General features: G+C 43.1%; 1 protein-coding gene across 1 annotated transcript in view; it reads left to right on the forward strand.

Moving 5' to 3' along the window:
* Positions 1-11,272: 11,272 nt before the first annotated feature.
* MYO1A (myosin IA) overlaps positions 11,273-15,720 on the forward strand; it is an 82,828-nt gene continuing 78,380 nt past the window's right edge. Inside the window, exon 1 of the mRNA XM_018568613.1 lies at positions 11,273-11,420. The gene's annotated coding sequence lies outside the window, so the exon portion shown is untranslated. The remainder of the gene's footprint in view (positions 11,421-15,720) is intronic.

Consider the following 15,720-nt stretch of genomic DNA (forward strand, 5'->3'; position numbering starts at 1 on the left):
TCTTTTCTGGTTTAGATTTGGGCATTTGTCCTTCTGCAAGTTGCAGACTGCTGCTGCCCCCCTCCAGCTGGACTGCTTGTGGAAGTCCCAAATGATTAACATTTTTCAACAGTCCGGTGTCCCTCAATTGAGTATTAAGAAAAGAAAATTGTTGTTCTTACTGTAAAATCTGTTTCTTAAAGTCCATTATGCTGGGTTCACACCTGGGTGTTTTTCAGCGCTCATCGAAGCGCAAGTGAAATCCCATAATTTTCCTATGGGCATGGTTCCCACCTGGGCGTATTTCAGTGTGGAAATGAAAAACGCCCTACGCCCAAACAGTACAGGAGCGTCTTTTGGGGGCATATTTCCACGCGTATCCATTGGTATTCCGGAGTGTGGCTAGGGGGGTTAACAAAGCGGTAACCCCAAGCCACACTCGGGAATACAGCGTAGGTCTTACCTTGTCCGCTATCCCCGCTGTGTCCTCCGCCCGGTGCCGTCTTCCAAGTTCCGTCCCTTTTTGTGAGCATCCGTGTCGCAGGAGGGCGGAACCGGCGGGAAGTTTGAAAGTTAAAAAAAGATGGAGAAAAAAAATCATACCGCCAGGGAGGTATAAAAACGAGCGTCGAACGCGCGTTTCACTGAACTAAACGAGCTGAAAAAATGCGCCTATGGTAATGCCCAGGTGTGAACCCAGCCTAAAGGGACTTTGATCCCCACGCCTTTTGTGTTTATTGGCACCACGTACTACTTTCTCACAAAACTGAAGCATGATGGATGGGGGCAGGGTTCTTTGAGGAGTAAAACAGAGGCATCATGGCACACTCCCAAACCAGCATGTAAAACAACTTGTCTCACCACTAAGGATAACAGGTTTGGATACACGTCTTCTGCAGAGGATGTGAAAGCCGCACTGCCGCGCCAAGGCACCTTTTCATAGTGCGGTCCTAACTCTAAACTATGAGAGTCTCCATCTTGGAGCACATGGGAAGAAAGGCATCATGGCACACTCACAAACAAGCATGTAAAACAACTTGTCTCACCACTAAGGATATTGTTTTGCTTGAGGGTTCTTTGAGGGACACAGGAATGTATGAAGTTTTTACATTCCTGTGTCCCTCAATGGGGAAAAAAAAAAAATCAATGTTAAGTGCAAAAAAATCGTACTTTTGTACTCGGGAACCCATAATCTGAGGTTGTCTAGAAGCCACATTCCTATGGTTATCATTTCATTGTAGACTAGATACAATTTTACATGGATTGCCTATTATCCTGACCTTGGCAGTAACTTTCATAAACTATGTTTCATAAGCTACATTCTTTGCTATTGTGGATTTTAAAATGTAACAAGCTGCATAAAATGATCAGATACTGTAATGTACTAGCTCGGAAGTTAGCAGTATTCCCAATGCCACAAAATATAACCATAAATAATTTCTAGACCCATTTAGTCACAAGGTCACTCAGTTCACAAGTTAATGTTTACAGGCTCACTTTAATGCTCTCAAATATACTGGCATAACATCTAAATATTTATGCCACTTGGCTCATTCAACATTAGAAAGATGCATTAGTTGATTTAGAAACTGGAAAACAGTTGATATGGGTACAAAGAGAACCTAATGGCAAAGAAATATGGGAATTCCCATTGCAGACATGTTGTTAAAACTGCATGCTCCAGAACGGTCATCCTTAGGTTTTGCTGCCTCTTAAATCTGAATTAGTCAGTCAGTGGCTAAGGGGGGTGGTACCTATGTGTATGAGATTTATTGATCAATAAGCTTTTTAATTTGTTTAGTATATGTTGTGATTTAATAAATTTGGATATTTTAACAGATTTGTATATGTGCTGGTGCCTCAAACAAAAAAAAAAGTATTCTCATAACATGTTTAATTGCTATTGTTTAAAAGGGTTGTGGTGCCTAAGATCACCAGTCAACCCGACCCTATTTGTTAGACTATACCCTTACCCTCAGCCTAACCCCCCACCATCGGGTCAATAAGATAAATGAAGATCCTTAATCTAAGCCCTAAAGTCTGAGACACAGCAGAAAGAGAGTGGAAATCCCTTCTTAGTTATCACTATGACAGGTGACCCCATTGGAAGTTTAGGCTATAGATATACTTTACTCCTTAAATGTAACAGTAAACCTGCAGCACATAACTCACACACTACCATTTACTTATCTTGTTCTGAAAATGTCTGTGTCTCTGCCTTTTGTGCTTTTAGCCAGTGGCCTGGAACAAGCATACCGATATGAAAATTCAAAGTGAAGCCAGAGCTCCTAAATTGCATACTTGTTATGAGAATGTGACCCAGAAAGTACTAAGCTATTGGATAACAATGACAGCCAGGTAATGAAAATTTTCAGAATGAGGGTACCTATCTCCTTGATACAGCTATTCTATAAAGAGGATCTGTTATGACAAATGATGAACTCTCCATTGGGGATGCTAGGCTGTTGTTGATGCGCTGGCGTCAGTGTTGTCTGAATTACTGACCCAGAACCAGCATAGAGATAAGAAATTCTGTCTCCTTTATTGTCCTAAATTTGACACAGCCAGGTAGCTAGCATTTTGGGAGGAGACTAGCAATGGCAGCCCTGTATTTCTCTCATGACCGTGTCACTATAAGCCTTTGAACTTAAAGCTGAACTATGGGAAAGAGAATACACAAATTAAATTCATACATGGAAGCTGCCTTGCTTCCCAAATGATTTGTATTTCTGTCCATCCAGTCATAACATTTTGCAGCACTCTGCTACATCACAGTCCTGGCTGACCGGGGAGGGGATCTGATCCTTTTCTGCCATAGTTTTACTTTTACCCCTTGTTATTCCTTGTTACTCCATCACTCTGTGCCTGATCAGTAAAAGGAGAAGCAGCACCCTAATGAGCTCATCTCTTTCTACTCTCTCCTACTCCAAAATGCTAATTACACCTAACTCCTTGTGCTGCTTCTCCCTACCCCTTTCTGAGCTCTGCTGTACAAGAATGGCATGGGACTAATACCAAGTCACATTTAGGTGCTTGCATTAATAATTACAGATCTATTTAAGGTGTGTTTTTTTTTTTCGTGCAGTGTATGGGCACCTTTAGTCTGCTAACATGGTGCTGTTACCAGTATTACTGGTTATGTGTAGTGATTAGCCAATACTGAGCTCGCTATGTGCAGGGCTTGGGGGTAATTGAGGGGGGTAATCAGGTAATGGGATTTCTAGAGATGAACAGCACACTCTCAGGACATAGAGCTGCTTGTTACAACTATGTTCAAATCATAATCCTTACAGTGGCTGAAGAACTGATAGAGACAATATTACTATAGTTCTGGTACAGTAATTGATGTCTAAAAATATACCATAAAAATTTACTTTCATCTCTTGATTAAGCAGGAAATTGTGATGTTCAGTACTGCAATAGCCTGGGCTCTGGTGTTTGGAACACTTAGGACTTAGAACATTACACTGCCTAACTCTACTGTAATGTCTTTTCAAAGGATGACTTTGAAAACTGTGGCAGTTAGCACTCCCATCTCTCACCATCCACCATGACGGTGGTATGTCCCTCTGCGTCCTCATGTCTAATAGATGGAACTGCATTAGACACGATGACGTCACAGGTCCATAGACCGTTGGAGCCCGGGGAAATAGAGGCTTCAGGGACCAGTCTAGCAGCTAGGCAGGATCGAGGATCGTGAGTATATCTGCTTTAATCCAGCCCCTTTACCAAAATGAGCAGGTAACCCTTGCAGTGCGGGGGTAGCCCCACTGCAAGGGTTAGGAATAATTATGCTCAGAGTTCTTCTTTAGCTTTGTTAATTCCCTGAGTTCTTTTCAAGTTTTGAAAAATCTTGAGTATTTGGACCCATTTCTCCTCATGTAATATTATGTAACATTTATATGACAAAAGATATAGACGTGCAGTTAAACCTTAATGGCATTCACATGCTTAATAACACAAGCTGTAAATGCTCTCCGAGAAGGGTGTGTTCATTGGTCATATAGTCTGTACCTTACCCTGCAATAACTCATGTTTGCTCAGTTACAGGATACTTTGCTCCATGCTTGAACGTCAAATTAACAATTTCATCTGTTCATTTGTCTTTATAGACTTTCACCAAGGCGACGTCAAATTCATTCATGGGCCACACTGCACACGCTTTCTTTAATAAAGAAAACTTAAATGACTGAAATATTTCAATATACCCATCATCTGTATATGTTTGCTTTAATATACAATTCATAGAGATCTCTAGAACAGACTTTCTCAACCTTTTTATCATAGAGGAATCTTTGAAATAACTTTCTGGTCTCAGGGAACCCTTGATAATTATTATATTCTAAATATACTATATACATATACACATGCATACGCGCTAGACATTAGCATGAACAGTAAATTGTAGTTATACTGTAAGTAGGGATGCACCGATACCGGTATTTTGGTACCGATATTATTTTTCGGTACTCACCGAGACCAAATACCGAGTACCGGAAGTCCCATTCAGGAAGCAGGGCAACGTGTAAAGACTCGCCACCCAGCTTCCCGATTAACATGGAAGCCGTCCCATGCTTCTCGTCACTATGTGACGAGAAAGCATGGAGCCGGCTTGCTGGCCAATCATGCAAGTCGGGCGCCGTGTAATGACGGCACCCTGCTTCCTGATTGGCCGAGAAGCCGGCTCCATGCTCCCTCGTCATGAGATGACGAGGGAGCATGAAACCGGCTTCCCGGGCCAATCAGAAAGATTCCCGGCCAATCAGGAAGCCGGGCAGCGTGTAATGACGCACTGCCCGGCTTCCTGATACAGTAAGGCATCGGATCATTTGGGTGCGTATTCGGCCCCCGATATTGATACTAGTATCGGTATCGGTGCATCCCTAGTTATAAGAGTACAAAATAGAATATTATTAGTGTATTTGACACACAGGGCTGCTCTATATGCCAATATTGTCTTCAGTAATAACATTGAAATGTAACATCATTATAATAGGCAGCAAAGAAATGCAGACAGTGACAACTGTAGTGCTCTTTCAAATTGGCCAGCGGGAAGAATATCCCTTACATTTGTGGTCAATGGGAAGATTTCTCCTTACATTCGTGGTCACTGGGAAGATGTCGACTTACATTTGTGGTCACTGGGAAAATTTCTCCTTACATTTGTGGTCAGTGAGAAGATTTCCCCTTACATTCGTGGTCACTGGGAAGATTTCTCCTTACATTTGTGGGAAGAATGTCTCTTACATTCGTGGTCACTGGGAAAATGTATCCTTACATTTGTGGTCAGTGGGAAGAATGTCCCTTACATTTGTGGTCAGTGGGAAGAATGTCCCTTACATTCGTGGTCACTGGGGAGATTTCCTCTTACATTTGTGGTCACTGGGAAGATTTCCCCTTACATTTGTGGTCACTGGGAAGATCTCCCCTTACATTTGTGGTCAGTGGGAAGATCTCCCCTTACATTTGTGGTCAGTGGGAAGAATGTCCCATACATTCGTGGTCACTGGGAAGATTTCTCCTTACATTTGTGGTCAGTGGGATGAATGTCCTTTACATTTGTGGTCAGTGAGAAGATGTCCCCTTCCATTTGTGGTTAGTGGGAAAATGTCTCTTTACATTCATGGTCATTGGAAAAAAAATCTCCTTATATTGGTGGTCAGTGGGAAGTAGGCTCCCTACATTGGTGGTCAGTAAAAAGAATGCCACTTATATTGGTTGTCAGTGGGAAGAATGCTGCATACATTCGTGGTCATTGGGAAGAATTCTCCTTATTTTGGTGGTCAGTGGGAAGAATGCTCTTTACATTTGGTGGCCAGTAGGAGGAATGCTCCTTACTGTACATTGGTGGCTAGTGGAAAGAATGTTACTTATATTTGTGGCCAGTGGGAAGAATGCTACCTACATTGGTGGTCAGTGGGAAGATTTCTACATATATTTGTGGCCAGTGGGATGAATGCTACCTACCTTGGTTGTCGGGGGGGGAAATGCTGCTTACATTCTTGGTCATTGGGAAGAATTCTCCTTGTATTGGTGGTCAATGGGAAGAGTATTACACTTGCATTGGGGGTCAGTGGGAAGATTTCTACATATATTTATGGCCAGTGGGATGAATGCTACCTACCTTGGTTGTCGGGGGGGGAAATGCTGCTTACATTCTTGGTCATTGGGAAGAATTATCCTTGTATTGGTGGTCAATGGGAAGGATATTACACTTGCATTGGTGGTTAGTGGGAAGAATTTCCCCCTTACAGATACCTTGAGCTCATTGTTCTAGGAACCCCTATTAAGCTCTGGAGGAATCCTAGGGTTCCACAGAACCCTGGTTGGGAAAATATGCTCTAGTGAATAGCATTGTATCACTTGTAAAAGGAAACATGTACTATGGAAAATGTGGAGGTCCCCATAGCTGACCTCCTTATAAAAATGCTAGTTGCCTTGCAGTCTCTGGCTTTGTACCCAAATATCACTTAACTTTAATGGGGACCTTCTGAAGCGTTTAAACTATCAAATTAGGCCCTATTCCACTGTTTTCATAAGCTCGCCTATCTCTTTAGAGCCAGTCATCCACCTTTAGATGATTATTTCTCTGAAAGTGGGTGGACTTTCACATAGAGCCATGAGGTTTTGTACAGCTTATGAAGCTTTTGAAATGAAGCATATACATTAGATTACATTCCGGCTTTCCATAAAATTGTCCTTTACAGCTCCTCCCTATGAACTCCACAGGGTTAAATACCTATCTGCAGTATTATCTCTTATACTGCCGGAGGGAAGGAATCATAACAGGCAGTGGTAACCAGGTAGTCCAAGGCTGCATGTAATATTGACAAGGGAGTTCTGGGTGTGTAAGTCATGTAATATCTTATGACAAGTGCACTTGGTTATCAGCACAATTCTTGTAAAATGGTAGAAATTCCATGTAGCCTTTGCTGGATTACATGCCTATAGACCAGATATGGCTCCACAAAGGCTGCAGGAGATCAGCAGCACTAAGGTGGAACAAGGCATGATAAAATAGGTGACATTAAGTCTTTTATATAAAGTGGTAGCAACTGTTTATGATATGCAGAGTTTTGTCAAAGTAATTGTCACTCAGTTCAGGTTTACATCTATTTTAATGCCATAAAGCAAAGCATGCTTTCTTCAGCTTCTGTAACAAAGGAAAATAGCTTTATTTTAAACAAGAAATTACAAAAAATGAAGACTTGCGGTGGGGCAACCCCAGCACTACAAGGATTAAGTGCTCATTTTGTCTTGGGGTCTCCAATTAAGCAGATATACTCACTTGATCCCCAGTCCCGGAGTTCTTCTTTAAGACTGAAATCCAGACAGGTATGCATGCATTAAAAAAAATAATTAAATACATTCTTATATACAGCTGGTTTTCTTTATATTAGCTTTTAGTAATCATCTGCACTGCGACACTCACATTAAGCCCTAGTTCACATCTGTGCGCTATGGCAATCTGTGTGTTTCAAGCACTTTGCCACAGCAGAGGACCACACTGCCGGTCCTATTTATTGGTAATGGCGCCTCACTATACCCTGCTGCCCCATGCGCTTTTCTTTTGTGAAATTGTACCAAAAAGCTTATTAAAAAAGTACCATGAGGGGAATTTATCAAAACTGGAGCAGACAAAATCTGGAGCAGCTGTGTATTTCAACCAATCAGCCTCTCTCTTTCATTTTCAAACCTTAACACAGTGCACAAAAATACACATACACGTTGTCGCACCAGCACATACTGCATGTGAACAGGCACTTAAGGAAGGTAGGGTAAGGAAGTAGCAGTGTCCCCCAAGTGAGATGTTGTTGAGCGATGCAATGTTTAGAGCTGGCCATACACCTTACAATTATCTGCAGATTTTCTATGGTCAGATGGAAAAAGTGCAACAGATTCCTCCATCTACACTTAACTGTGTGGATGGAGTAATCTCCCACTGGGCCAAACTTCATTATCTTGCTAGTCGGCCCCGCTGGCTCTCAAAATACCTGAACAATCTGATTGGATGCAGGCATTACTAAAATATTTTGAGAGCCAGCAGGGACGACTAGCAAGATACTGAAGTTTGGCCCAGTGGGAGATTCCTCCATCCACACAACTTAGCGTAGATGGAGGAATCTCTTTTTTCCATCTGACCATAGAAAACCTGCAGATAATTGTAAGGTGTATGGGCACCTATAAAGGGATGAGAGCATAGAGATGGCTTTGTGTGCTTCTACTCCCTCATTGTTCAATCAGCAGGCTGGTGAAGTGCCACCACTGTATTCCTTATTTGTAATATAGAGAGTGGTGTCACCCTTGTAGCCGGAAATATATGAATTACAAACATGGCAGAGCAGAATCACAAATGTTATGGCAGGTATAACAGTTCAAACATGTCAACATGTATATGTAGGTGTTTGGCTGGAGCAAAGTGAAAATGTACCGTCTCATTTACTGTATTTGGGCATATTCATTATGGTTAGTTCTACTGTAACTCAAAATGTGTCTGTAACCATAATCTTTTATTAGAAAAGGAACAAAAGATTGGTTCTGATGAAGGGGGCGTGCCCCAGAAACGCGTAAACCATTTATCAATACAGGGATCAAGGTTACTGGTGTTTTACATCGCTCCAGATTCGCCCAGCCAGGGGTTCCATCCTCTCACCTTATTCTACTGAACTGTTGTAAGTACAGCCTAAAGGTGCCGATACACTTTACAACCCTCGCAAGACTTTTGTCTTGCGAGGGTTGTAAAGTACTTTAAAAAAAACGTACGATCTGCCCATCTTGGACAGGCAGATCATACTTGCGATCATCGCAAGCCCGCCCCCGAGGGGCGGGCTTACAATGACTGCAAACGGGCTGTGTGCACACCGGCCCGTTCGGCAGTTGTCGAACCAGCAGGCCACTAACTCGCCGGGAATCGTACGGGTTTTCTAGCCTGCTGGTTCGACGGAAGACGTGCGACCGTACAGTAGAGACGGCCGCACGCCTTCCATACACTGCACGATTCTCGTACGATCGTGGGATTTCCCGCGATTCTCGTACGAGAATCGTGCAGTGTATGGGCACCTTTAGAGCTGCGTGTTTTTACTATTAAATAAAATTTTTACACTATGGAGGCGCTCTCTTTTGTTCCTTTTCTCATAGACTGGTGGTCCATCTAATCTGTGGGAGCTGCCTCCATCGTGTTTGCTGTATTTTTTTTACTGCTGGGCTCTTTTTGGATTTGAAGGCGCCGGTATTGTTTTGCAATAATCTTTTATTACACTAAATACTAAATGGTCTTTCATGCCTAATATGGACGCTTAATGCGTATATAAACCAAAAAGGTAATACTGTATATTGCAGCTTACCAATGCTTAGATATGGTGGCTGCATTAGTTTTCTTTCTCAGGCTTTTTCTCCTTTATTTTCAGCTGGTGGTCCAGCCGGTAACACATTTCCACTGCAATTTATAAAGATCGTCTGCAACACTCTTTAGAATTCAGTGTTTGTACCAGATACATGTACCAGTAGATGAATTTGGTGCAACCACTTCCATTTGCGGTACAGGGGAGCAATGAGGCCGGAGTGTTCAAACAGTTCTTTTTGACTCTGTCACAGCCATAGCAACAGATTCTGAAAGTAGCAGTATTAAGAACTACTTTAATCTAAAGCTACTGAAACTGGTGACAGGGCTTTTTTGAATTTGGCGCAGGACCCTTTAAAAGTCCACACTGCCAGTAAAGTCCCGTTAAGGCTTTATTGAGTTCCCCCTTGCTGTCATAAGGTGCCCACACACCTTGCGATAATCACGGGAAATCCCGCGATCGTACGATTATCTCAAGGTGTGTGGAAGGCGTGCGACCGTTTCTACTGTACGGTCGCACGACTTTAGTCTTTCGAGCATGTTCGAAAACCAGCCGAGAATCGTACGATTTTCAGCTGGTTTGCAGCATGATCGTAAGATAAATGCCGCACGGGCCGGTGTGCACAAGCGCACACTGCCCGTTCAGCATTGCGGTCATCGGAAGCCCGCCCCTCAGCGGGGCGGGCTTGCGATTATCGCAAGTACAATCTGCATGTCCAAGATGGGCAGATCGTACGTTTTTGAAATTAAGGTTGTAAGGTATGTGGCCAGCTTAAGGGTGGCTCCAGCTCTATGGAAGAGCAAAGGGGCACCCATGGACAGCAGCATTGTCACCATGTGGAGAGGGTAATGTTAGTTGCACTAGAAGATTTAGATGGAACAAATGAAATCAGAACTCCAGCTAAAGGTCCCCACACACCTTATGATAATCGTACGATAATCGCTGGAAATCCCGCGATCGTACGATTATCGTAAGGTGTGTGGAAGCCGTGCAACCTCTACTACTGTAAGGTCGCACGACTTTAAACTTACGAACATGTTTGAAAACCTGCCGAGCATCGTACGATGTTCGGCAGGTGTGTAGCATGTTCGTAAGATAAAAGCCGGACGGGCCGGTGTGCGCAAGCGCACACTGCCCGTTCGGCATTGCGGTCATCGGAAGCCCGCCCCTCGGGGCGTGGCTTGCGATCATAGGCAGATCGTACGTTTTTTAAAATACCTTACAACCATCGCAAGACAAAAGTCTTGCGATGGTTGTAAGGTGTATGCCCAGCCTAACACTTTTTAAGCAGTTAAAGCAACAGAATGTTTTTCTGTTTATTATAAAGGTTTTCCATAGATGAATAAAAGTTGACCATTGTGAATATCCCTGTCAGTGTTAAATGGTTTGTCTCAAACCTCTATCTGCCACTTTTTGCTGGACAACTTGGTCTGCTAATGGAAGTTAAAAAATATCAGACTTACGGGGTTATTCACAACAGGGTGAAGAGCTTGAAGGCAGGAGAAGTGAACAATCTAGGATAACTGCTATGGAAACATTCTCCAATTCTTCTCACTTTCCAGTTCAGCTATTTTGTCCTAGATTGTTCACTTCTCCTGCCTTCTCCAAACCCGTCATCCTTTTGTGAATAGACCTGTCAATGTCCGGATCAGCAGGTGAAAATAAAGGAAAAAAAGAAAACAAATTCAGCCGCTACATCTAAGAATTGGTAAGCTGCAATATATTTATTTTTTTATTTTGGGTTTAGATACACTTTAAATGTTCAATCAAGAATACATAAGATGCTCCTAACATAAATGTGTACATTTGTTTGCTTTGCAGTGCTGGGAGCTTTCAGGCAGGGGGTGTTCCAGACTAACCTTCTGGTAAGGAAATAGGTGTGGTAATGGAAGGGATGTGCTAGGCTCTAAGTGCTGCCAGTCATTATCTCCAGCTGCCAGACACCATGGACAGCTCCATGTGAGCAGACGCAAGGATTCAGCTCCTGAAGTTTGGTGTTAACGGTCCTCTGGGAGTCTTGGGAGAGCCCTAGGGAGAGCACAATTAAATCCCACCAGCTACACCACAGCTCTCAGAATAACCCTTCATCCTGGTGGAAAGGTGAGTGAAGGTTTTGCTGTAATTTTCAAGTTCCCCAGTGACGAGTACAAAATACAGCAGATCCGTCGTTTATTTACGAATTATTTCCTCTTTCTGGAATCTTGTTTTTTCCCTTTAGCCCATGGTTAGCAATGCAAGGGAAACTCTGTATTTCTGGATATAGAGATCTATGATTTAGGGTGTGGGGCTCTCATAACCTCCATGTACCTGGAGATTATTGTTTCTTCATTTTAAACCTAATATCCTGATTGCTCTGCTATCTGTTAGACATGAATGACGTGTTCTTGTGGGAATAACTTCCTGCATGCATTTGTTACAATAACTTCTGATGACAAATCCCATATTGATTTATACAGGAACACTTGTGCTTGGACTAAGTTAGTCATTTATTAGAAATATCAATGCTATGACCACATGCTGTGAAAGTCTTGGGGCGGTAGAAAAACTAAAATTTAAAGGATGCTATTCTTGACAGAAATATCTCAACTGCCACTGAAATTTCCTTCTGAAAATGCTTTCTGACTGTCTAGAAACAAGAATGGGGATACGTCATTCTGACTTTTTTCTTTCACTTGCCCCATGCTTTCTCCAGGTCGGTGACGCACATATATTGCTGCCAGGCGCAGCCAGATAACTGTCGTTATCAGAAGTTTGTATGCGTCTGATAATGTATACAAATACAGAAATGAAAATGGCAGTTTGAATAATGGAGGGAGGGGGGGTGCTGCCTAGACATGTGTATTGCTGGACATACTTAGCCTGCATTCTCTAAGGAAACCTTTCTCAAGCGTTTCTTGGCACTCTGGGGTGCCTTCTGGCTTTCTCAGGGGAGCCTTAATGTTATGTGATGGTAGGACTCTGATGTGAAGGGGGTCTCTTGATGTGAAAGGGGGGACTCTTGATGTGAAAGGGGGGACTCTGATATAAAAAGGGGTGGCTCCTGATGTGAAAGGGGGGACTCTTGATGTGAAAGGGGGACTCTGATATAAAAAGGGGTGGCTCCTGATGTGAAGGGGGGACTCTGATTTGAAAGGGGCTCCTAATTTGAAGGGGGGTGTTCAGTGTAAAGTGGAACCCCCCTTTCTTATGTTTTTAGTGTGGGGCCACCCGTAAAATCCCTTTACAAAGTGCAGAGGTCAGTTGTAATGCAGAGTACAGAGGTCAGTTGTAACGCAGAGGTCAGCAGTGTAACGCACAGTGCAGTATTAACACAGAGTACAGAGGTCAGCAGTGTAACGCACAGTGCAGTAATAACACAGTGTACAGAGGTCAGTGGTGTAACGCACAGTGCAGTAATAACACAGTGTACAAAGGTCAGCGGTGTAACGCAAAGTGCAGTAAATACGCAGAGTACAGAAGTCACCGGTGTAACGAACAGTGCAGTAATAACGCAGAGTACAGAAGTCTGCGGTGTAACGCACAGTGCAATAATAACACAGATTCAAGTGTTCTGCCCTCTTCTTCCCCTGGTGGTGGTGGGGGACAGCAATGTTGCCTGCATGTTCTCATGTAATGCCTCCTTGTCCCCTGACTTCAAGACCCGTTCTTCTACAGCCGGCCAATGGTAAGTCTGCACTCTCTCAGCTTATAGCAGCTGAAGTGGGCGGAGGCAGCTGCAGGTGGCTGGAGAGGAGCCTGATCAGTGCAGAGACAGCCGAACCGATTTTTCTCCTCCGGCCGCTGCAGCTACAGAGGGGTCGAGAGGGGAGAGCTGTCAGAAGTGATTGCTGCTGCGGAAGGTGCACTGCCGGGAGGTCCACCCCTGGGTTTAGATACTCTATAAAAGATATATGATATAAACATTACTATTGTTTGTAATAGTGGTATATACAGAATATTTTAATGCCATTGTCACACACCAGTTAGATCTTCCTTAGATTTGATGTGTTAGATCTGCAGAATTTAACAATGACTATGTAGTGTGAAAGGTGACTGGATTGGACATAAATTGAATGGTGTCCAGACCAGAACAGTTTGTTCCCGGACCAATAAAACATCCCAATGTATTCCTATGGTATTTCTGGGTTCTGTTCACACCACACAGTCCGTTCCAGTCCAGACCCAAAAAGTACTGCTCGTCTCATTTTTTCTGGTCTGGAACGCATCAAAAACGCATACTAACACATGAAAGCACACTGGACCGCACCAAAAAAGCCCATTTTGAGCTAAACAAAAAAAAAAACCCTGCTCAAAATCGCGGCAAAACACAATGCAATGTGTTTCAGATCTGGTCTGGAAAATGGTGTGAACCTGGCCTTTTACATATAGGACTGCATTTAAGTAGCAGATCTGGGCAAATATTTTAAAGGCTTTCAAACTAAATTAGTTGACTCAATGATGGCGAGATCTAATGCCCTGACAAATGATTTTGAATGAACGTTCAGACAAAAGTCTAACTGTGTATGGCCAGCTTTAGTTTTAGTATAAATATAATGCTGAAAAGGATTTCCCCAGAATGCCTTTCTGTTATGGTCTGCCATCTTTTCTTCAAGCGAAACCCGAACAAATGTTTTGGGGAGAATGAGTGGTGGCTTATTCATATGTAAATAGTGTCACCCATTCATATGTAAATATCACAGTAGAGACTATTTTCAGGGCTGGGCCAGTAGCCCCTATCTTAATTTGGTTGCCCCCTGTTTGCCTAACATCTTGTGTCTGGGTTTCTGCTGCCATGAAACCTGGACACCGCATTCAAAACCCAGACTGTTCGGGTGAATCCTGGACAGGTTGCAACCCTACTTCCTGTGATTGCATTAAGGTGCTGTAAAATTTGAACACCCTGATTAATCAGGACACTATCGCCGGAGGTATCACCCCGTCATTGATCACAGTATCTGTACGACATGCATGCAATAAAATGTAAACAGAAACGTAACACAGAGAATACAGCTCTGACTTACCAACATTGGACATGTGTCTGAAGATTATGACGCACAATAAAACTGGTCTTCACTATGTAAAACCTGAGCTTATGTGAGTTCAGATTCATCTTTGTTACAGGTACTAATCTGATTAGCTGTTACAGTATACTATGCAGCTCCATTTTTCTTTCTTTAGTTTATGTGCTTTTTATATTATATATAAAATATTTATAAATATATATATATATATATATATTATTTTCATTATATTTTATTAACTACATATTCTGACCATGTTTTAGAGCAAAATATATTGATCTTTCCAGCAGGGGCGAAACTAGAAATCACAGGGCCCCATAGCAAAATATCATACACTGCGCTCCCCCCGTATCATACACTGCGCTCTCCCCGTATCATACACTCGATTCTCCCCGTATCATACACTCGATTCTCCCCGTATCATACACTCGATTCTCCCCGTATCATACACTCGATTCTCCCCGTATCATACACTCGATTCTCCCCGTATCATACACTCGATTCTCCCCGTATCATACACTCGATTCTCCCCGTATCATACACTCGATTCTCCCCGTATCATACACTCGATTCTCCCCGTATCATACACTCGATTCTCCCCGTATCATACACTCGATTCTCCCCGTATCATACACTCGATTCTCCCCGTATCATACACTCGATTCTCCCCGTATCATACACTCGATTCTCCCCGTATCATACACTCGATTCTCCCCGTATCATACACTCGATTCTCCCCGTATCATACACTCGATTCTCCCCGTATCATACACTCGATTCTCCCCGTATCATACACTCGATTCTCCCCGTATCATACACTCGATTCTCCCCGTATCATACACTCGATTCTCCCCGTATCATACACTCGATTCTCCCCGTATCATACACTCGATTCTCCCCGTATCATACACTCGATTCTCCCCGTATCATACACTCGATTCTCCCCGTATCATACACTCGATTCTCCCCGTATCATACACTCGATTCTCCCCGTATCATACACTCGATTCTCCCCGTATCATACACTCGATTCTCCCCGTATCATACACTCGATTCTCCCCGTATCATACACTCGATTCTCCCCGTATCATACACTCGATTCTCCCCGTATCATACACTCGATTCTCCCCGTATCATACACTCGATTCTCCCCGTATCATACACTCGATTCTCCCCGTATCATACACTCGATTCTCCCCGTATCATACACTCGATTCTCCCCGTATCATACACTCGATTCTCCCCGTATCATACACTCGATTCTCCCCGTATCATACACTCGATTCTCCCCTTATCATACACTCGATTCTCCCCTTATCATACAATCGATTCTCCCCGTATCATACAATGGACTCTCCCCGTATCATACATAGGCCTCTCCCTGTATCATATGCTGAACT

This window comes from Nanorana parkeri, unplaced genomic scaffold (genome assembly GCF_000935625.1).
Source record: "Nanorana parkeri isolate BGI_ZX_2015 unplaced genomic scaffold, ASM93562v1 scaffold1216, whole genome shotgun sequence".
NCBI lineage: Eukaryota > Metazoa > Chordata > Amphibia > Anura > Dicroglossidae > Nanorana > Nanorana parkeri.